This window comes from Papaver somniferum, unplaced genomic scaffold, assembly GCF_003573695.1.
Source record: "Papaver somniferum cultivar HN1 unplaced genomic scaffold, ASM357369v1 unplaced-scaffold_107, whole genome shotgun sequence".
Taxonomy (NCBI): Eukaryota; Viridiplantae; Streptophyta; class Magnoliopsida; order Ranunculales; family Papaveraceae; genus Papaver; species Papaver somniferum.
In genome coordinates, this window is record NW_020619603.1 from 2,248,036 (window position 1) to 2,273,637 (window position 25,602).

Here is a 25,602-nt window from a genome sequence, read left to right on the forward strand (position 1 = left end):
ATCAATAAAATATTTCAGGCCATTTTTACAAAAAAAAACGTGTACCCTGCCTACGCTTTTTGTCAAAAATTCGTATTTGCTCATTAAACCATCAATTCCAATCAGAACTATAAAAATAACGGCTCAATAGAAACCTTAAAGATCCTAGAACAATATCATGTGTGAAAATCAATAAAATATTTCAGACCATTTTTACGAAAACAAAGCGTGTACCGCTACCTACGCTTTTCGTCAAAAATTCGTTTTTTCTCCTTAAACCTTCAATTCCAATCAGAACTAGACAAATAAAAGCTTAATAGAAACCTTACAGATCAAAGAACAATATCATGTGTGAAAATTACCAAAATATTTCAGGCCAATTTTACGAAAACAAAGCGTGTACCGATCAAAACTTAAATTCCAATCAAAACTATACAAATAACGGCTCAATAGAAACCTTACAGATCCTAGAAAAATATCATGTGTGAAAACCAACAAAATATTTCAGGCCATTTATACGAAAACAAAGCGTGTACCGCTGCCTACGCTTTTCTTCAAAAATTCGTTTTTTTCTCTTTAAACCTTCAATTCCAATGAACACTAGAAAAATAACGGGTGGAAACCTTACAGATCATAGAACAATATCATGTGTGAAAATCACCAAAATATTTTAGGCCAATTTTACGAAAATAAAGTGTGTACTCTCTGCCTACGCTTTTCGTTTTAAATTCGTTTTGCTCTTTAAACCGTCAATTCCAATCAGAACTATACAAATAACGGCTCAATAGAAACCTTAAAGATCATAGAACAATATCATGTGTGAAAATCATAGAACAGGCCATTTTTACAACAACAAAAAAAGCGTGTACCGATGCCTGCGCTTTTCGTCAAAAATTCGTTTTTTCTCTTTAAACCTTCAATTCCAATCAAAACTAGACAAATAAAAGCTTAATAGAAACCTTACAGATCAAAGAACAATATCATGTGTAAAATTACCAAAATATTTCAAGCCAATTTTACGAAAACAAAGCGTGTACCGATCAAAACTTAAATTCCAATCAAAACTATACAAATAACGGCTCAATAGAAACCTTACAGATCCTAGAAAAATATCATGTGTGAAAACCAACAAAATATTTCATGCCATTTTTACAAAAACATAGCGCGAACCGCTGCCTACGCTTTTCGTAAAAAATTCGTTTTTTCTCTTTAAACCTTTAATTCCAATCAGAACTAGACAAATAACGGCTCAATAGAAACCTTACAGATCCTAGAAAAATATCATGTGTGAAAATCAAAAAATATTTCAGGCCATTTTTGCAAAAACAAAGCGTGTACTGCTGCCTAAGCTTTTCGTCTAAAATCCTTTTTTTCTCTTTAAACCTTCAATTCCAATCAGAACTAGACAAATAACGGCTAAATAGAAACCTTACATATCAAAGAAAAATATCAAGTGTGAAAATTACCAAAATATTTCAGGCGAATTTTACGAAAACAAAGCGTGTACCGCTGCCTACGCTTTTCGTTATAAATTCTTTTTGCTCTTGAAACCGACAATTCCAATCGAAACTATACAAATAACGGCTCAATAGAAACCTTACAGATCCTAGAGCAATATCATGTGTGAAATTCAACAACATATTTCAGGCCAGTTTTACAAAAAAAAAAAAAGCGTGTACCGCTGCCTACGTTTTTCGTCAAAAATTCGTTTTTGCTCTTTAAACCTTCAATTCCAAATAAGAACTAGATAAAAATCGGCTCAATAGAAAACTTACAGATCATAGAAAAATATCATGTGTGAAAATCACCAAAATATTTCAGGCTAATTTTACAAAAACAAAGCGTGTACCTAACGGCCTACGCTTTTAGTTATAAATTCGTTTTCCTATTTAAATCGTCAATTCCAATCAGAACTATACATATAACGGCTCAATAAAAACCTTATAGATCCTATAACAATATCATGTGTGAAAATCAACAAAATGTTTCAGGCCATTTTTACAAAAACATAGCATGAACCGCCTACGCTTTTCATCAAAAATTCGTTTTTGCTCTTTAAACCTTCAATTCCAATCAGAAATAGAAAAATAATAGCTCAATAGAAACCTTACAGATCCTAGAACAATATCATGTGTGAAAATCAACAAAATATTTCAGGCCATTTTTACAAAAAAAAATCGTGTACCGCTACCTACGTTTTTCGTCAAAAATTCGTTTTTGCTCTTAAACCTTCAATTCCAATCAGAACTAGACAAATAACGGCTCAATAGAAACCTTACAGATCCTAGAAAAATATCATGTGTTAAAAATCAACAAAATATTTCAGGCCATTTTTGCAAAAACAAAGCGTGTACTGCTGCCTAAGTTTTTCGTCTAAAATCCTTTTTTTCTCTTTAAACCTTCAATTCCAATCATAACTAGACAAATAACGGCTTAATAGAAACCTTACAGATCCTAGAAAAATATCATGTGTGAAAACCAACAAAATATTTCATGCCATTTTTACAAAAACATAGCGCGAACCGCTGCCTACGCTTTTCGTCAAAAATTCGTTTTTGCTCTTTAAACCTTTAATTCCAATCAAAACTAGAAAAATAACGGCTCAATAAAAACCTTATAGATCCTAGAACAATATCATGTGTGAAAATCAACAAAATATTTCAGGCCCATTTTACAAAAGAAAAAAAAAAGCGTATACCGCTGCCTATGTTTTTCGTCAAAAATTCGTTTTTGCTCTTAAACCTTCAATTCCAATCAGAACTAGAAAAATAATGGCTCAATAGAAACCTTACAGATCCTAGAAAAATATCATGTGTGAAAATCAACAAAATATTTCAGGACATTTTTGCAAAAACAAAGCGTGTACTGCTGCCTAAGCTTTTCGTCTAAAATTCTTTTTTTCTCTTTAAACCTTCAATTCCAATCAGAACTAGACAAGTAACGGCTTAATAGAAACCTTACAGATCAAAGAAAAATATCAAATGTGAAAATTACCAAAATATTTCAGGCGAATTTTACGAAAACAAAGCGTGTACCGCTGCCTACGCTTTTCGTTATAAATTCGTTTTGCTCTTTAAACCGTCAATTCCAATCAAAACTATACAAATAACGTCTCAATAGAAACCTTACAGATCCTAGAACAATATCATGTGTGAAATTCAACAAAATATTTCAGGCCAATTTTACAAAAAAAAAACGTGTACCGCTGCCTACGTTTTTCGTCAAAAATTCGTTTTTGCTCTTTAAACCTTCAATTCCAATCAGAACTAGATAAAAAACGGCTCAATAGAAAACTTACAGATCATAGAAAAATATCATGTGTGAAAATCACCAAAATATTTCAGGCTAATTTTACAAAAACAAAGCGTGTACCTAGCGGCCTACGCTTTTAGTTATAAATTCGTTTTGCTATTTAAATCGACAATTCCAATCAGAACTATACATATAACGGCTCAATAGAAACCTTACAGATCCTAGAACAATATCATGTGTGAAAATCAACAAAATGTTTCAGGCCATTTTTACAAAAACATAGCGTGAACCGCCCACGCTTTTCATCAAAAATTCGTTTTTGCTCTTTAAACCTTCAATTCCAATCAGAAATAGAAAAATAACGGCTCAATAGAAACCTTACAGATCCTAGAACAATATCATGGGTGAAAATCAACAAAATATTTCAGGCCATTTTTACAAAAATAAAAATAAATCGTGTACCGCTACCTACGTTTTTCGTCAAAAATTCGTTTTTGCTCTTAAACCTTCAGTTCCAATCAGAACTAGACAAATAATGGCTCAATAGAAACCTTACAGATCCTAGAAAAATATCAAGTGTGAAAATTACCAAAATATTTCAGGAGAATTTTACGAAAACAAAGCGTGTACCGCTACTGCCTACGCTTTTCGTTATAAATTCGTTTTGCTCTTTAAACCGTCAATTCCAATCAAAACTATACAAATAACGTCTCAATAGAAACCTTACATATCCTAGAACAATATCATGTTTGAAATTTAACAAAATATTTCAGGCCAATTTTACAAAAAATAAGCGTGTACTGTTGCCTACGTTTTTCGTCAGAAATTCGTTTTTGCTCTTTAAACCTTCAATTCCAATCAGAACTAGATAAAAAACGGCTCAATAGAAACCTTACAGATCATAGAACAATATCATGTGTGAAAATCACAAAAAAAATTCAGGCTAATTTTACAAAAACAAAGCGTGTACCTAGCGGCCTACGCTTTTAGTTATAAATTCGTTTTGTTCTTTAAATCGTCAATTCCAATCAGAACTATACATATAACGGCTCAATAGAAACCTTACAGATCCTAGAACAATATCATATGTGAAAATCAACAAAATGTTTCAGGCCATTTTTACAAAAACATAGCGTGAACCGCCTATGCTTTTCATCAAAAATTCGTTTTTGCTCTTTAAACCTTCAATTCCAATCAGAAATAGACAAATAACGGCTCAACAGAAACCTTAAAGATCATATAACAATATCATGTGATAAAATGAATGAAATATTTCAGTCCATTTTTACGAAAACAAAGCGTGTACCGCTGCCTACGCTTTTCGTCAATAGTTCGTTTTTTCTCTTTAAACCTTCAATTCCAATCAGAACTAGACAAATAACGGCTCAACAGAAACCTTAAAGATCATATAACAATATCATGTGATAAAATCAATGAAATATTTCAGTCTATTTTTACGAAAACAAAGCGTGTACCGCTGCCTACGTTATAAATTCGTTTTGCTATTTAAATCGTCAATTCCAATCAGAACTAGACAAATAACAGCTCAATAGAAACCTAACAGATCCTAGAAAAATATCATGTGTGAAAATCAACAAAATATTTCAGGCCATTTTTGCAAAAACAAAGCGTGTACTGCTGCCTAAGCTTTTCGTATAAAATTCTTTTTTTCTCTTTAAACCTTCAATTCCAATCAGAACTAGACAAATAACGGCTTAATAGAAACCTTACAGATCAAAGAAAAATATCAAGCGTGAAAATTACCAAAATATTTCAGGCGAATTTTACGAAAACAAAGCGTGTACCGCTGCCTACGCTTTTCGTTATAAATTTGTTTTGCTCTTTAAACCGTCAATTCCAATCAAAACTATACAAATAACGGCTCAATAGAAACCTTACAGATCCTAGAACAATATCATGTGTGAAATTTAACAAAATATTTCAGGCCAATTTTACAAAAAAAAGCGTGTACCGATGCCTTCGTTTTTCGTCAAATATTCGTTTTTGCTCTTTAAACCTTCAATTCCAATCAGAACTAGATAAAAAACGGCTCAATAGAAACTAAGGGTGCACAGGAACCGAGCCGGACCGACGGACCGAACCGGAACCGATGGAATCGTACCTGATTTTGGACCGAACCGAGGTACAAGGTACAAGTACCGGTCCCAAAAATAGGAACCGAGCTCTGGGGGTACAGGTACACGGTCCAACACATGAACCGTCTCGTACCGGACCGAAGTCCCGAATAATTCTGACCGTTAGATATAGGGGATAAGGGATCTGTCTCAGCCATTGGATTAATATGGGGTATATAAGCTCACATTATTAGATTAGGGTTTCAGTTACCTTAGTTTTTTCTCGCCTCTTCTCAGTACTTCTCTCTGAGAAGTAGAAGAAATTCTCCCCTTCTTCTGATCTTCATCTTCTATGTTAACCTTCAATCAAACGATTAAAAGTTCAAACCGTATTACTTCGTCTGTCTCTTCGTTTTTAATTCCGGTGTGAAGAAAATTAGAAGAACAATTCCGGTGGTAAGTAATTTTTAATTTTTTGATTTTAATTTTTGTATGCATGTCTGTGAATCTGTGATTGAGATTAACGGATTTTTGTTTTCTCTAGCGAGTAGCGGCTTAAAGGATTTTCTTCATCTTCCACCAAACCTTCATAGCGAGTAGCGGCTTAAAGGATTCACTGCAATCACCGTAAGATCTTTTTCTTCTTCATATGGATGTTGTTTCTTTTACACTTCTGAAACTAAATCTAGGCTTTTAGTGTTCTGTCACATTTTTGGATGATTTTTTTTTGCTTTTAGAACTTTGATTCATGAGCAGTAGTTTAGCCGTGAAGATGGAAATGCTATTCTAAATCTAGGGTTACCTAAAAATTTCTGTAATAGACTAATAGTTGTTTTTTAGTTTTGTGAATGATGATAAAATGTTAACATGGGTGTTGAATTTGACTCTGAGTATTTAGTTTACCATTCTTTTGATTGAGTTAGTTTAAAGGCTATTGATGAATGTTTTTGAACAGTTATTATGAATCATACTTGAAATAGAAAGCTAAATTGTTCACTTCCAGAGGTATTTGTATGGATTTTCACAAGTAATTAGATAACCAGTTCACAGAACCTTGTGTAGCCCAGTTCACAGAACCTTGTGCACACAAAGCTGGCTAAGGAATCCAATACAACTTGATCTTCTATCTGATTACATACCAGATGATGATGTTGAAATTGAAGAAGGTAACATATTACATTATTACTTGTGTTTGGCAGTAATAGATATAGTCTAATGGTTACTAACTGCTATTATTATTTTTTTGCAGGGTTACTTGGTCCTATCAACAATGATGACACCACAAGTGCTGCTGACATGGATTAGAAGATCAATATTCAAGGCTACTGCAGCACTGCTAGACTGCTAGTTGTTCTTTTATCAGATTTTCTCATTTTCAAGACTTAGTGTGTGTCTGTGACTACTGCTACTTCTTTTTTAAGATTTTCAAGACATTGTTTGTTTGGTTTGCTAATAATATTGCTACTTATTAGTTGTTGCTTTGAGATATTGAAAAATAGGTCAAAAAAAAAGGTAAAAAAGTAAAAAACAGGGCAGTAGATTTCTGTTTTTTTTTCCCTGAAATGGAACCGGAACCGAGGTACTCGGTACCGGGACCGGTCCATTTTTTTGGTACCGAAGGGTGTAAGGTACAGGTACTCGGTCTCGGCAAGAACCGAGCCGAACCGTACCGTGTGCACCCTTAATAGAAACCTTACATATCATAGAACAATATCATGTGTGAAAATCACAAAAAAATTTCAGGCTAATTTTACAAAAAAAAAAAGTGCGTACCTAGCGGCCTACGCTTTTGGTTATAAATTCGTTTTGTTCTTTAAATGGTCAATTCCAATCATAACTATACATATAACGGCTCAATAGAAACCTTACAGATCCTAGAACAATATCATGTGTGAAAATCAACAAAATGTTTCAGGCCATTTTTACAAAAACATAGCGGGAACCGCCTACGCTTTTCATCAAAAATTCGTTTTTGCTCTTTAAACCTTCAATTCCAATCAGAAATAGACAAATAACGGCTCAACAGAAACCTTAACGATCATATAACAATATCATGTGATAAAATCAATGAAATATTTCAGTCCATTTTTACGAAAACAAAGCGTATACCGCTGCCTACGTTTTTCGTCAAAAATTCATTTTTGCTCTTAAACCTTCAATTCCAATCAGAACTAGACAAATAACGACTCAATAGAAACCTAACAGATCCTAGAAAAATATCATGTGTGAAAATCAACAAAATATTTCAGGCCATTTTTGCAAAAACAAAGCGTGTACTGCTGCCTAAGCTTTTCGTCTAAAATTCTTTTTTTCTCTTTAAACCTTCAATTCCAATCATAACTAGACAAATAACGGCTTAATAGAAACCTTACAGATCAAAGAAAAATGTCAAGTGTGAAAATTACCAAAATATTTCAGGCGAATTTTACGAAAACAAAGCGTGTACCGCTGCCTACGCTTTTCGTTATAAATTCGTTTTGCTCTTTAAACCGTTAATTCCAATCAAAACTATACAAATAACGGCTCAATACAAACCTTACAGATCCTAGAAAAATATCATGTGTGAAAACCAACAAAATATTTCATGCCATTTTTACAAAAACATAGCGCGAACCGCTGCCTAAGCTTTTCGTCAAAAATTCGTTTTTGTTCTTTAAACCTTTAATTCCAATCAAAACTAGAAAAATAACGGCTCAATAAAAACCTTATAGATCCTAGAACAATATCATGTGTGAAAATCAACAAAATATTTCAGGCCCATTTTACAAAAGAAAAAAAAAAGCGTATACCGCTGCCTACGTTTTTCGTCAAAAAATCGTTTTTGCTCTAAAACCTTCAATTCCAATCAGAACTAGACAAATAACGGCTCAATAGAAACCTTACAGATCCTAGAAAAATATCATGTGTGAAAATCAACAAAATATTTCAGGTCATTTTTGCAAAAACAAAGTGTGTACTGCTGCCTAAGTTTTTTGTCTAAAATTCTTTTTTTCTCTTTAAACCTTCAATTCCAATCAGAACTAGACAAGTAACGGCTTAATAGAAACCTTACAGATCAAAGAAAAATATCAAATGTGAAAATTACCAAAATTTTTCAGGCGAATTTTACGAAAACAAAGCGTGTACCGCTGCCTACGCTTTTCGTTATAAATTCGTTTTGCTCTTTAAACCGTCAATTCCAATCAAAACTATACAAATAACGTCTCAATAGAAACCTTACAGATCCTAGAACAATATCATGTGTGAAATTCAACAAAATATTTCAGGCCAATTTTACAAAAAAAAAAAAAAGCGTGTACCGCTGCCTACGTTTTTCGTCAAAAATTCGTTTTTGCTCTTTAAACCTTCAATTCCAATCAGAACTAGATAATAAACGGCTCAATAGAAACCTTACAGATCATCGAACAATATCATGTGTGAAAATCACAAAAATATTTCAGGCTAATTTTACAAAAACAAAGCGTGTACCTAGCGGCCTACGCTTTTAGTTATAAATTCGTTTTGCTATTTAAATCGTCAATTCCAATCAAAACTATACATATAACGGCTCAATTGAAACCTTACAGATCCTTGAACAATATCATGTGTGAAAATCAACAAAATGTTTCAGGCCATTTTTACAAAAACATAGCGTGAACCGCCTACGCTTTTCATCAAAAATTCGTTTTTGCTCTTTAAACCTTCAATTCCAATCAGAAATAGAAAAATAACGGCTCAATAGAAACCTTACAGATCCTAGAACAATATCATGGGTGAAAATCAACAAAATATTTCAGGCCATTTTTACAAAAAAAATAAATAAATCGTGTACCGCTACCTACGTTTTTCGTCAAAAATTCGTTTTTGATCTTAAACCTTCAGTTCCAATCAGAACTAGAAAAATAACGGCTCAATAGAAACCTTACAGATCCTAGAAAAATATCAAGTGTGAAAATTACCAAAATATTTCAGGCGAATTTTACGAAAACATAGCGTGTACCGCAACTGCCTACGCTTTTCGTTATAAATTCGTTTTGCTCTTTAAACCGTCAATTCCAATCAAAACTATACAAATAACGGCTCAATAGAAACCTTACAGATCCTAGAAAAATATCATGTGTGAAAACCAACAAAACATTTCATGCCATTTTTACAAAAACATAGCGCGAACCGCTGCCTAAGCTTTTCGTCAAAAATTCGTTTTTGCTCTTTAAACCTTTAATTCCAATCAAAACTAGAAAAATAACGGCTCAATAAAAACCTTATAGATCCTAGAACAATATCATGTGTGAAAATCAACAAAATATTTCAGGCCCATTTTACAAAAGAAAAAAAAAGCGTATACCGCTGCCTACGTTTTTCGTCAAAAATTCGTTTTTGCTCTAAAACCTTCAATTCCAATCAGAACTAGACAAATAACGGCTTAATAGAAACCTTACAGATCAAAGAAAAATATCAAGCGTGAAAATTACCAAAATATTTCAGGCGAATTTTACGAAAACAAAGCGTGTACCGCTGCCTACGCTTTTCGTCAAAAGTTCGTTTTTCTCTTTAAACCTTCAAATCCAATCAGAAATAGACAAATAACGGCTCAACAGAAACCTTAAAGATCATATAACAATATCATGTGATAAAATCAATGAAATATTTCAGTCCATTTTTACGAAAACAAAGCGTATACCGCTGCCTAAGCTTTTCGTCAAAAGTTCGTTTTTCTCTTTAAACCTTCAAATCCAATCAGAACTAGACAAATAACGTCTCAAAAGAAACCTTAAAGATCATATAACAATATCATGTGATAAAATCAATGAAATATTTCAGGCTATTTTTACGAAAACAAAGCGTGTACCGCTGCCTACGTTTTTCGTCAAAAATTCATTTTTGCTCTTAAACCTTCAATTCCAATCAGAACTAGACAAATAACGGCTCAATAGAAACCTAACAGATCCTAGAAAAATTCATGTGTGAAATAACAAAATTCAGGCCATTTTTGCAAAAACAAAGCGTGTACTGCTGCCTAAGCTTTTCGTCTAAAATTCTTTTTTTCTCTTTAAACCTTCAATTCCAATCATAACTAGACAAATAACGGCTTAATAGAAACCTTACATCAAAGAAAAATGTCAGTGTGAAAATTACCAAATATTTCAGGCGAATTTTACGAAAACAAAGCGTGTACCGCTGCCTACGCTTTTCGTTATAAATTCGTTTTGCTCTTTAAACCGTCAATTCCAATCAAAACTATACAAATAACGGCTCAATAGAAACCTTACAGATCCTAGAAAAATATCATGTGTGAAACCAACAAATATTTCATGCCATTTTTACAAAACATAGCGCGAACCGCTGCCTAAGCTTTTCGTCAAAATTCGTTTTGCTCTTTCAACCTTTAATTCCAATCAAAACTAGAAAAATAACGGCTCAATAAAACCTTATAGATCCTAGAACAATATCAGTGTGAAAATCAACAAAATATTTCAGGCCCATTTTACAAAGAAAAAAAAAGCGTATACCGCTGCCTACGTTTTTCGTCAAAAATTCGTTTTTGCTCTAAAACCTTCAATTCCAATCAGAACTAGACAAATAACGGCTTAATAGAAACCTTACAGATCAAAGAAAAATATCAAGCGTGAAAATTACCAAAATATTTCAGGCGAATTTTACGAAAACAAAGCGTGTACCGCTGCCTACGCTTTTCGTTATAAATTCGTTTTGCTCTTTAAACCGTCAATTCCAATCAAAACTATACAAATAACGGCTCAATAGAAACCTTACAGATCCTAGAACAATATCATGTGTGAAATTTAACAAAATATTTCAGGCCAATTTTACAAAAAAAAGGTGTACCGATGCCTTCGTTTTTCGTCAAATATTCGTTTTGCTCTTTAAACCTTCAATTCCAATCAGAACTAGATAAAAAACGGCTCAATAGAAACTATGGGTGCACAGGAACCGAGCCGGACCGACGGACCGAACCGGAACCGATGGAATCGTACCTGATTTTGGACCGAACCGAGGTACAAGGTACAAGTACCGGTCCCAAAAATAGGAACCGAGCTCTGGGGGTACAGGTACACGGTCCAACACATGAACCGTCTCGTACCGGACCGAAGTCCCGAATAATTCTGACCGTTAGATATAGGGGATAAGGGATCTGTCTCAGCCATTGGATTAATATGGGGTATATAAGCTCACATTATTAGATTAGGGTTTCAGTTACCTTAGTTTTTTCTCGCCTCTTCTCAGTACTTCTCTCTGAGAAGTAGAAGAAATTCTCCCCTTCTTCTGATCTTCATCTTCTATGTTAACCTTCAATCAAACGATTAAAAGTTCAAACCGTATTACTTCGTCTGTCTCTTCGTTTTTAATTCCGGTGTGAAGAAAATTAGAAGAACAATTCCGGTGGTAAGTAATTTTTAATTTTTGATTTTAATTTTTGTATGCATGTCTGTGAATCTGTGATTGAGATTAACGGATTTTTGTTTTCTCTAGCGAGTAGCGGCTTAAAGGATTTTCTTCATCTTCCACCAAACCTTCATAGCGAGTAGCGGCTTAAAGGATTCACTGCAATCACCGTAAGATCTTTTTCTTCTTCATATGGATGTTGTTTCTTTTACACTTCTGAAACTAAATCTAGGCTTTTAGTGTTCTGTCACATTTTTGGATGATTTTTTTCTTTTAGAACTTTGATTCATGAGCAGTAGTTTAGCCGTGAAGATGGAAATGCTATTCTAAATCTAGGGTTACCTAAAAATTTCTGTAATAGACTAATAGTTGTTTTTTAGTTTTGTGAATGATGATAAAATGTTAACATGGGTGTTGAATTTGACTCTGAGTATTTAGTTTACCATTCTTTTGATTGAGTTAGTTTAAAGGCTATTGATGAATGTTTTTGAACAGTTATTATGAATCATACTTGAAATAGAAAGCTAAATTGTTCACTTCCAGAGGTATTTGTATGGATTTTCACAAGTAATTAGATAACCAGTTCACAGAACCTTGTGTAGCCCAGTTCACAGAACCTTGTGCACACAAAGCTGGCTAAGGAAGCCAATACAACTTGATCTTCTATCTGATTACATACCAGATGATGATGTTGAAATTGAAGAAGGTAACATATTACATTATTACTTGTGTTTGGCAGTAATAGATATAGTCTAATGGTTACTAACTGCTATTATTATTTTTTTGCAGGGTTACTTGGTCCTATCAACAATGATGACACCACAAGTGCTGCTGACATGGATTAGAAGATCAATATTCAAGGCTACTGCAGCACTGCTAGACTGCTAGTTGTTCTTTTATCAGATTTTCTCATTTTCAAGACTTAGTGTGTGTCTGTGACTACTGCTACTTCTTTTTTAAGATTTTCAAGACATTGTTTGTTTGGTTTGCTAATAATATTGCTACTTATTAGTTATTGCTTTGAGATATTGAAAAATAGGTCAAAAAAAAAGGTAAAAAAGTAAAAAACAGGGCAGTAGATTTCTGTTTTTTTTTCCCTGAAATGGAACCGGAACCGAGGTACTCGGTACCGGGACCGGTCCATTTTTTTGGTACCGAAGGGTGTAAGGTACAGGTACTCGGTCTCGTCAAGAACCGAGCCGAACCGTACCGTGTGCACCCTTAATAGAAACCTTACATATCATAGAACAATATCATGTGTGAAAATCACAAAAAAATTTCAGGCTAATTTTACAAAAAAAAAAAGCGCGTACCTAGCGGCCTACGCTTTTGGTTATAAATTCGTTTTGTTCTTTAAATGGTCAATTCCAATCATAACTATACATATAACGGCTCAATAGAAACCTTACAGATCCTAGAACAATATCATGTGTGAAAATCAACAAAATGTTTCAGGCCATTTTTACAAAAACATAGCGGGAACCGCCTACGCTTTTCATCAAAAATTCGTTTTTGCTCTTTAAACCTTCAATTCCAATCAGAAATAGACAAATAACGGCTCAACAGAAACCTTAACGATCATATAACAATATCATGTGATAAAATCAATGAAATATTTCAGTCCATTTTTACGAAAACAAAGCGTATACCGCTGCCTAAGCTTTTCGTCAAAAGTTCGTTTTTCTCTTTAAACCTTCAAATCCAATCAGAACTAGACAAATAACGGCTCAAAAGAAACCTTAAAGATCATATAACAATATCATGTGATAAAATCAATGAAATATTTCAGGCTATTTTTACGAAAACAAAGTGTGTACCGCTGCCTACGTTTTTCGTCAAAAATTCATTTTTGCTCTTAAACCTTCAATTCCAATCAGAACTAGACAAATAACGACTCAGTAGAAACCTAACAGATCCTAGAAAAATATCATGTGTGAAAATCAACAAAATATTTCAGGCCATTTTTGCAAAAACAAAGCGTGTACTGCTGCCTAAGCTTTTCGTCTAAAATTCTTTTTTTCTCTTTAAACCTTCAATTCCAATCATAACTAGACAAATAACGGCTTAATAGAAACCTTACAGATCAAAGAAAAATGTCAAGTGTGAAAATTACCAAAATATTTCAGGCGAATTTTACGAAAACAAAGCGTGTACCGCTGCCTACGCTTTTCGTTATAAATTCGTTTTGCTCTTTAAACCGTTAATTCCAATCAAAACTATACAAATAACGGCTCAATACAAACCTTACAGATCCTAGAAAAATATCATGTGTGAAAACCAACAAAATATTTCATGCCATTTTTACAAAAACATAGCGCGAACCGCTGCCTAAGCTTTTCGTCAAAAATTCGTTTTTGCTCTTTAAACCTTTAATTCCAATCAAAACTAGAAAAATAACGGCTCAATAAAAACCTTATAGATCCTAGAACAATATCATGTGTGAAAATCAACAAAATATTTCAGGCCCATTTTACAAAAGAAAAAAAAAAGCGTATACCGCTGCCTACTTTTTTCGTCAAAAAATCGTTTTTGCTCTAAAACCTTCAATTCCAATCAGAACTAGACAAATAACGGCTCAATAGAAACCTTACAGATCCTAGAAAAATATCATGTGTGAAAATCAACAAAATATTTCAGGTCATTTTTGCAAAAACAAAGTGTGTACTGCTGCCTAAGTTTTTTGTCTAAAATTCTTTTTTTCTCTTTAAACCTTCAATTCCAATCAGAACTAGACAAGTAACGGCTTAATAGAAACCTTACAGATCAAAGAAAAATATCAAATGTGAAAATTACCAAAATTTTTCAGGCGAATTTTACGAAAACAAAGCGTGTACCGCTGCCTACGCTTTTCGTTATAAATTCGTTTTGCTCTTTAAACCGTCAATTCCAATCAAAACTATACAAATAACGTCTCAATAGAAACCTTACAGATCCTAGAACAATATCATGTGTGAAATTCAACAAAATATTTCAGGCCAATTTTACAAAAAAAAAAAAAAGCGTGTACCGCTGCCTACGTTTTTCGTCAAAAATTCGTTTTTGCTCTTTAAACCTTCAATTCCAATCAGAACTAGATAATAAACGGCTCAATAGAAACCTTACAGATCATCGAACAATATCATGTGTGAAAATCACAAAAATATTTCAGGCTAATTTTACAAAAACAAAGCGTGTACCTAGCGGCCTACGCTTTTAGTTATAAATTCGTTTTGCTATTTAAATCGTCAATTCAAATCAAAACTATACATATAACGGCTCAATAGAAACCTTACAGATCCTTGAACAATATCATGTGTGAAAATCAACAAAATGTTTCAGGCCATTTTTACAAAAACATAGCGTGAACCGCCTACGCTTTTCATCAAAAATTCGTTTTTGCTCTTTAAACCTTCAATTCCAATCAGAAATAGAAAAATAACGGCTCAATAGAAACCTTACAGATCCTAGAACAATATCATGGGTGAAAATCAACAAAATATTTCAGGCCATTTTTACAAAAAAAATAAATAAATCGTGTACCGCTACCTACGTTTTTCGTCAAAAATTCGTTTTTGCTCTTAAACCTTCAGTTCCAATCAGAACTAGAAAAATAACGGCTCAATAGAAACCTTACAGATCCTAGAAAAATATCAAGTGTGAAAATTACCAAAATATTTCAGGCGAATTTTACGAAAACAAAGCGTGTACCGCAACTGCCTACGCTTTTCGTTATAAATTCGTTTTGCTCTTTAAACCGTCAATTCCAATCAAAACTATACAAATAACGGCTCAATAGAAACCTTACAGATCCTAGAACAATATCATGTTTGAAATTTAACAAAATATTTCAGGCCAATTTTACAAAAAATAAGCGTGTACCGCTGCCTACGTTTTTCGTCAAAAATTCGTTTTTGCTCTTTAAACCTTCAATTCCAATCAGAACTAGATAAAAAACGGCTCAATAGAAACCTTACAGATCATAGAACAATATCATGTGTGAAAATCACAAAAAAAATTCAGGCTAATTTTACAAAAACAAAGCGTGTACCTAGCGGCATACGCTTTTAGTTATAAATTCGTTTTGTTCTTTAAATCGTCAATTCCAATCAGAACTATACATATAACGGCTCAATAGAAACCTGAAAGATCCTAGAACAATATCATGTGTGAAAATCAACAAAATGTTTCAGACCATTTTTACAAAAACATAGCGTGAACCGCCTATGCTTTTCATCAAAAATTCGTTTTTGCTCTTTAGGCCTTCAATTCCAATCAGAAATAGACAAATAACGGCTCAACAGAAACCTTAAAGATCATAGAACAATATCATGTGATAAAATCAATGAAATATTTCAGTCCATTTTTACGAAAACAAAGCGTGTACTGCTGCCTACGCTTTTCGTCAAAAGTTCGTTTTTTCTCTTTAAACCTTCAATTCCAATCAGAACTAGACAAATAACGGCTCAACAGAAACCTTAAAGATCATATAACAATATCATGTGATAAAATCAATGAAATATTTCAGGCTATTTTTACGAAAACAAAGCGTGTACCGCTGCCTACGTTTTTCGTCAAAAATTCATTTTTGCTCTTAAACCTTCAATTCCAATCAGAACTAGACAAATAACGGCTCAATAGAAACCTTACAGATCCTAGAACAATATCATGTGTGAAATTTAACAAAATATTTCAGGCCAATTTTACAAAAAAAAAGCGTGTACCGATGCCTACGTTTTTCGTCAAAAATTCGTTTTTGCTCTTTAAACTTTCAATTCCAATCAGAACTAGATAAAAAACGGCTCAATAGAAACCTTACATATCATAGAACAATATCATGTGTGAAAATCACAAAAAAATTTCAGGTTAATTTTACAAAAAAAAAGCGCGTACCTAGCGGCCTACGCTTTTAGTTATAAATTCGTTTTGTTCTTTAAATCGTCAATTCCAATAAGAACTATACATATAACGGCTCAATAGAAACCTTACCGATCCTAGAACAATATAATGTGTGAAAATCAACAAAATGTTTCAGGCCATTTTTACAAAAACATAGCGTGAACCGCCTACGCTTTTCATCAAAAATTCGTTTTTGCTCTTTAAACCTTCAATTTCAATCAGAACTAGACAAATAACGGCTTAATAGAAACCTTACAGATAAAAGAAAAATATCAAGTGTGAAAATTACCAAAATATTTCAGGAGAATTTTACGAAAACAAAGCGTGTACCGCTACCTACGCTTTTCGTTATACATTCGTTTTGCTCTTTAAACCTTAAATTCCAATCAAAACTATACAAATAACGGCTCAATAGAAACCTTACAGATCCTAGAAAAATATCATGTGTGAAAACCAACAAAATATTTCATGCCATTTTTACAAAAACATAGCGCGAACCGCTGCCTACGCTTTTCGTCAAAAATTAGTTTTTGCTCTTTAAACCTTTAATTCCAATCAAAACTAGAAAAATAACGGCTCAATAAAACCCTTATAGATCCTAGAACAATATCATGTGTGAAAATTAACAAAATATTTCAGGCCCATTTTACAAAAGAAAAAAAAAAGCGTATACCGCTGCCTACGTTTTTCGTCAAAAATTCGTTATTGCTCTTAAACCTTCAATTCCAATCAGAACTAGACAAATAACGGCTCAATAGAAACCCTACAGATCCTAGAAAAATATCATGTGTGAAAATCAACAAAATATTTCAGGGCATTTTTGCAAAAACAAAGCGTGTACTGCTGCCTAAGCTTTTCGTCTAAAATTCTTTTTTTCTCTTTAAACCTTCAATTCCAATCAGAACTAGACAAGTAACGGCTTAATAGAAACCTTACAGATCAGAGAAAAATATCAAATGTGAAAATTACCAAAATATTTCAGGCGAATTTTACGAAAACAAAGCGTGTACCGCTGCCTACGCTTTTCGTTATAAATTCGTTTTGCTCTTTAAACCGTCAATTCCAATCAAAACTATACAAATAACGACTCAATAGAAACCTTACAGATTCTAGAAAAATATCATGTTTGAAATTTAACAAAATATTTCAGGCCAATTTTACAAAAAATAAGCGTGTACCGCTGCCTACGTTTTTCGTCCAAAATTCGTTTTTGCTCTTTAAACCTTCAATTCCAATCAGAACTAGATAATAAACGTCTCAATAGAAACCTTACAGATCATAGAATAATATCATGTGTGAAAATCACAAAAAAATTTCAGGCTAATTTTACAAAAACAAATCGTGTACCTAGTGGCCTACGCTTTTAGTTATAAATTCGTTTTGCTATTTAAATCGTCAATTCCAATAAGAACTATACATATAACGGCTCAATAGAAACCTTACAGATCCTAGAACGATATCATGTATGAAAATCAACAAAATGTTTCAGGCCATTTTTACAAAAACATAGCGTGAACCGCCTACGCTTTTCATCAAAAATTCGTTTTTTGCTCTTTAAACCTTCAATTCCAATCAGAAATAGAAAAATAACGGCTCAATAGAAACCTTACAGATCCTAGAACAATATCATGGGTGAAAATCAACAAAATATTTCAGGCCATTTTTACAAAAAAATAAATAAATCGTGTACCGCTACCTACGTTTTTCGTCAAAAATTCGTTTTTGCTCTTAAACCTTTAGTTCCAATCAGAACTAGACAAATAACGTCTCAATAGAAACCTTACAGATCCTAGAAAAATATCAAGTGTGAAAATTACCAAAATATTTCAGGCGAATTTTACGAAAACAAAGCGTGTACCGCTACTGCCTACGCTTTTTGTTATAAATTCGTTTTGCTCTTTAAACCGTCAATTCCAATCAAAACTATACAAATAACGTCTCAATAGAAACCTTACATATCCTAGAATAATATAATGTGTGAAATTCAACAAAATATTTCAGGCCAATTTTACAAAAAAAAAGCGTGTACCGCTGCCTAAGTTTTTCGTCCAAAATTCGTTTTTGCTCTTTAAACCTTCAATTCCAATCAGAACTAGATAATAAACGGCTCAATAGAAACCTTACAGATCATAGAACAATATCATGTGTGAAAATCACAAAAATATTTCAGGCTAATTTTACAAAAACAAAGCGTGTACCTAGCGGCCTACGCTTTTAGTTATAAATTCGTTTTGCTATTTAAATCGTCAATTCCAATCAGAACTATACATATAACGGCTCAATAGAAACCTTACAGATCCTAGAACAATATCATGTGTGAAAATCAACAAAATGTTTCAGGCCATTTTTACAAAAACATAGCGTGAACCGCCTACGCTTTTCATCAAAAATTCGTTTTTGCTCTTTAAACCTTCAATTCCAATCAGAAATAGAAAAATAACGGCTCAATAGAAACCTTACAGATCCTAGAACAATATCATGGGTGAAAATCAACAAAATATTTCAGGCCATTTTTACAAAAAAATAAATAAATCGTGTACCGCTACCTACGTTTTTCGTCAAAAATTCGTTTTTGCTCTTTAAACCTTCAATTCCAATCAGAACTAGATAAAACACGGCTCAATAGAAACCTTACAGATCATAGAACAATATCATGTGTGAAAATCACAAAAAAAATTCACGCTAATTTTACAAAAACAAAGCGTGTACCTAGCGGCCTACGCTTTTAGTTATAAATTCGTTTTTGCTCTTTAAACCTTCAATTTCAATCAGAACTAGACAAATAACGGCTTAATAGAAACCTTACAGATAAAAGAAAAATATCAAGTGTGAAAATTACCAAAATATTTCAGGAGAATTTTACGAAAACAAAGCGTGTACCGCTACCTACGCTTTTCGTTATACATTCGTTTTGCTCTTTAAACCTTAAATTCCAATCAAAACTATACAAATAACGGCTCAATAGAAACCTTACAGATCCTAGAAAAATATCATGTGTGAAAACCAACAAAATATTTCATGCCATTTTTACAAAAACATAGCGCGAACCGCTGCCTACGCTTTTCGTCAAAAATTAGTTTTTGCTCTTTAAACCTTTAATTCCAATCAAAACTAGAAAAATAACGGCTCAATAAAACCCTTATAGATCCTAGAACAATATCATGTGTGAAAATTAACAAAATATTTCAGGCCCATTTTACAAAAGAAAAAAAAAAGCGTATACCGCTGCCTACGTTTTTCGTCAAAAATTCGTTATTGCTCTTAAACCTTCAATTCCAATCAGAACTAGACAAATAACGGCTCAATAGAAACCCTACAGATCCTAGAAAAATATCATGTGTGAAAATCAACAAAATATTTCAGGGCATTTTTGCAAAAACAAAGCGTGTACTGCTGCCTAAGCTTTTCGTCTAAAATTCTTTTTTTCTCTTTAAACCTTCAATTCCAATCAGAACTAGACAAGTAACGGCTTAATAGAAACCTTACAGATCAGAGAAAAATATCAAATGTGAAAATTACCAAAATATTTCAGGCGAATTTTACGAAAACAAAGCGTGTACCGCTGCCTACGCTTTTCGTTATAAATTCGTTTTGCTCTTTAAACCGTCAATTCCAATCAAAACTATACAAATAACGACTCAATAGAAACCTTACAGATTCTAGAAAAATATCATGTTTGAAATTTAACAAAATATTTCAGGCCAATTTTACAAAAAATAAGCGTGTACCGCTGCCTACGTTTTTCGTCCAAAATTCGTTTTTGCTCTTTAAACCTTCAATTCCAATCAGAACTAGATAATAAACGTCTCAATAGAAACCTTACAGATCATAGAATAATATCATGTGTGAAAATCACAAAAAAATTTCAGGCTAATTTTACAAAAACAAATCGTGTACCTAGTGGCCTACGCTTTTAGTTATAAATTCGTTTTGCTATTTAAATCGTCAATTCCAATAAGAACTATACATATAACGGCTCAATAGAAACCTTACAGATCCTAGAACGATATCATGTATGAAAATCAACAAAATGTTTCAGGCCATTTTTACAAAAACATAGCGTGAACCGCCTACGCTTTTCATCAAAAATTCGTTTTTTGCTCTTTAAACCTTCAATTCCAATCAGAAATAGAAAAATAACGGCTCAATAGAAACCTTACAGATCCTAGAACAATATCATGGGTGAAAATCAACAAAATATTTCAGGCCATTTTTACAAAAAAATAAATAAATCGTGTACCGCTACCTACGTTTTTCGTCAAAAATTCGTTTTTGCTCTTAAACCTTTAGTTCCAATCAGAACTAGACAAATAACGTCTCAATAGAAACCTTACAGATCCTAGAAAAATATCAAGTGTGAAAATTACCAAAATATTTCAGGCGAATTTTACGAAAACAAAGCGTGTACCGCTACTGCCTACGCTTTTTGTTATAAATTCGTTTTGCTCTTTAAACCGTCAATTCCAATCAAAAATATACAAATAACGTCTCAATAGAAACCTTACATATCCTAGAATAATATAATGTGTGAAATTCAACAAAATATTTCAGGCCAATTTTACAAAAAAAAAGCGTGTACCGCTGCCTAAGTTTTTCGTCCAAAATTCGTTTTTGCTCTTTAAACCTTCAATTCCAATCAGAACTAGATAATAAACGGCTCAATAGAAACCTTACAGATCATAGAACAATATCATGTGTGAAAATCACAAAAATATTTCAGGCTAATTTTACAAAAACAAAGCGTGTACCTAGCGGCCTACGCTTTTAGTTATAAATTCGTTTTGCTATTTAAATCGTCAATTCCAATCAGAACTATACATATAACGGCTCAATAGAAACCTTACAGATCCTAGAACAATATCATGTGTGAAAATCAACAAAATGTTTCAGGCCATTTTTACAAAAACATAGCGTGAACCGCCTACGCTTTTCATCAAAAATTCGTTTTTGCTCTTTAAACCTTCAATTCCAATCAGAAATAGAAAAATAACGGCTCAATAGAAACCTTACAGATCCTAGAACAATATCATGGGTGAAAATCAACAAAATATTTCAGGCCATTTTTACAAAAAAATAAATAAATCGTGTACCGCTACCTACGTTTTTCGTCAAAAATTCGTTTTTGCTCTTTAAACCTTCAATTCCAATCAGAACTAGATAAAACACGGCTCAATAGAAACCTTACAGATCATAGAACAATATCATGTGTGAAAATCACAAAAAAAATTCACGCTAATTTTACAAAAACAAAGCGTGTACCTAGCGGCCTACGCTTTTAGTTATAAATTCGTTTTGTTCTTTAAATCGTCAATTCCAATCATAACTATACATATAATGGCTCAATATAAACCTTACAGATCCTAGAACAATATCATGTGTGAAAATCAACAAAATGTTTCAGTCCATTTTTACAAAAACATAGCGGGAACCGCCTACGCTTTTCATCAAAAATTCGTTTTTGCTCTTTAAACCTTCAATTCCAATCAGAAATAGACAAATAACGGCTCAACAGAAACCTTAAAGATCATATAACAATATCATGTGATAAAATCAATGAAATATTTCAGTCCATTTTTACGAAAACAAAGCGTATACCGCTGCCTAAGCTTTTCTTCAAAAGTTCGTTTTTCTCTTTAAACCTTCAAATCCAATCAGAACTAGACAAATAACGGCTCAAAAGAAACCTTAAAGATCATATAACAATATCATGTGATAAAATCAATGAAATATTTCAGGCTATTTTTACGAAAACAAAGCGTGTACCGCTGCCTAAGCTTTTCGTCTAAAATTCTTTTTTTCTCTTTAAACCTTCAATTCCAATCATAACTAGACAAATAACGGCTTAATAGAAACCTTACAGATCAAAGAAAAATGTCAAGTGTGAAAATTACCAAAATATTTCAGGCGAATTTTACGAAAACAAAGCGTGTACCGCTGCCTACGCTTTTCGTTATAAATTCTTTTTGCTCTTTAAACCGTCAATTCCAATCAAAACTATACAAATAACGGCTCAATAGAAACCGTACAGATCCTAGAACAATAACATGTGTGAAATTTAACAAAATATTTCAGGCCAATTTTACACAAAAAAAGCGTGTACCGATGCCTACGTTTTTCGTCAAAAATTCGTTTTTGCTCTTTAAACCTTCAATTCCAATCAGAACTAGATAAAAAACGGCTCAATAGAAACCTTACATATCATAGAACAATATCATATGTGAAAATCACAAAAACATTTCAGGATAATTTTACAAAAAAAAAAGCGTGTACCTAGCGGCCTACGCTTTTAGTTATAAATTCGTTTTGTTCTTTAAATCGTCAATTCCAATCAGAACTATACATATAACGGCTCAATAGAAACCTTACAGATCCTAGAACAATATCATGTGTGAAAATCAACAAAATGTTTCAGGCCATTTTACAAAAACATAGCGTGAACCGCCTACGCTTTTCATCAAAAATTCGTTTTTGCTCTTTAAACCTTCAATTTCAATCAGAACTAGACAAATAACGGCTCAACAGAAACCTTAAAGATCATATAACAATATCATATGATAAAATCAATGAAATATTTTAGGCCATTTTTACGAAAACAAAGCGTGTACCGCTGCCTACGCTTTTCGTCAAAAATTTATTTTTTTCTCTTTAAACCTTCAATTCCAATCATAACTAGACAAATAACGGCTCAATAGAAACCTTACAGATCCTAGAAAAATATCATGTGTGAAAATCAACAAAATATTTCAGGCCATTTTTGCAAAAACAAAGCGTGTACTGTTGCCTACGTTTTTCGTCAAAAATTCGTTTTTGCTCTTTAAACCTTCAATTCCAATCAGAGCTAGACAAATAACGGCTTAATATAAACTTTACAGATCAAAGAAAAATATCAAGTGTGAAAATTACCAAAATATTTCAGGCGAATTTTACGAAAACAAAGCGTGTACCGCTGCCTACGCTTTTCGTTATAAATTCGTTTAGCTCTTTAAACCTTCAATTCCAATCAGAAATAGACAAATAACGGCTCAACAGAAACCTTAAAGATCATATAACAATATCGTGTGATAAAATCAATGAAATATTTCAGTCCATTTTTACGAAAACAAAGCGTGTACCGCTGCCTAAGCTTTTCGTCAAAAGTTCGTTTTTCTCTTTAAACCTTCAATTCCAATCAGAACTAGACAAATAACGACTCAACAGACACCTTAAAGATCATATAACAATATCATGTGATAAAATCAATGAAATATTTCAGGCTATTTTTACGAAAACAAAGCGTGTACCGCTGCCTACGTTTTTCGTCAAAAATTTATTTTTGCTCTTAAACCTTCAATTCCAATCATAACTAGACAAATAACGGCTCAATAGAAACCTAACAGATCCTAGAAAAATATCATGTGTGAAAATCAACAAAATATTTCAGGCCATTTTTGCAAAAACAAAGCGTGTAATGCTGCCTAAGCTTTTCGTCGAAAATTCTTTTTTTCTCTTTAAACCTTCAATTCCAATCAGAACTAGACAAATAACGGCTTAATAGAAACCTTACAGATCAAAGAAAAATATCAAGTGTGAAAATTACCAAAATATTTTAGGCAAATTTTACGAAAACAAAGCGTGTACCGCTGCCTACGCTTTTCGTTATAAATTCGTTTTGCTCTTTAAACCGTCAATTCCAATCAAAACTATACAAATAACGGCTCAATAGAAACCTTACAGATCCTAGAACAATATCATGTGTGAAATTTAACAAAATATTTCAGGCCAATTTTACAAAAAAAAAGCGTGTACCGATGCCTATGTTTTTCATCAAGAATTCGTTTTTGCTCTTTAAACCTTCAATTCCAATCAGAACTAGATAAAAAATGGCTCAATAGAAACCTTTCATATCATAGAACAATATCATGTGTGAAAATCACAAAAAAAAATTAGGATAATTTTACAAAAAAAAAGCGTGTACCTAGCGGCCTACGCTTTTAGTTATAAATTCGTTTTGTTCTTTAAATCGTCAATTCCAATCAGAACTATACATATAACGGCTCAATAGAAACCTTACAGATCCTAGAACAATATCATGTGTGAAAATCAACAAAATGTTTCAGGCCATTTTTACAAAAACATAGCGAGAACCGCCTACGCTTTTCATCAAAAATTCGTTTTTGCTCTTTAAACCTTCAATTTCAATCAGAACTAGACAAATAACATCTCAACAGAAACCTTAAAGATCGTATAACTATATCATGTGATAAAATCAATGAAATATTTCAGGCCATTTTTACGAAAACAAAGCATGTACCGCTGCCTACGCTTTTCGTCAAAAATTCGTTTTTTTCTCTTTAAACCTTCAATTCCAATCATAACTAGACAAATAACGGCTCAATAGAAACCTTACAGATCCTAGAAAAATATCATGTGTGAAAATCAACAAAATATTTCAAGCCATTTTTGCAAAAACAAAGCGTGTACTGTTGCCTACGCTTTTCGTCAAAAATTCGTTTTGGCTCTTTAAACCTTCAATTCCAATCAGAACTAGACAAATAAAGGCTTAATAGAAACTTTACAGATCAAAGAAAAATATCAAGTGTGAAAATTACCAAAATATTTCAAGCGAATTTTACGAAAACAAAGCGTGTACCGCTGCCTACGCTTTTCGTTATAAATTCGTTTAGCTCTTTAAACCTTCAATTCCAATCAAAACTATACATATAATGTCTCAATATAAACCTTACAGATCCTAGAACAATATCATGTGTGAAATTCAACAAAATATTTCAGGCCAATTTTACAAAAAAAAAAAGCGTGTACCGCTGCCTACGTTTTTCGTCAAAAATTCGTTTTTGCTCTTTAAACCTTCAATTCTAATCAGAACTAGATAAAAAATGGCTCAATGTAACCTTACATATCATAGAACAATATCATGTGTGAAAATCACAAAAATATTTCAGGCTAATTTTACAAAAAAAAAAAAAATCGTGTACCGCTACCTACGTTTTTCGTCAAAAATTCGTTTTTGCTCTTAAACCTTCAATTCCAATCAGAACTAGAC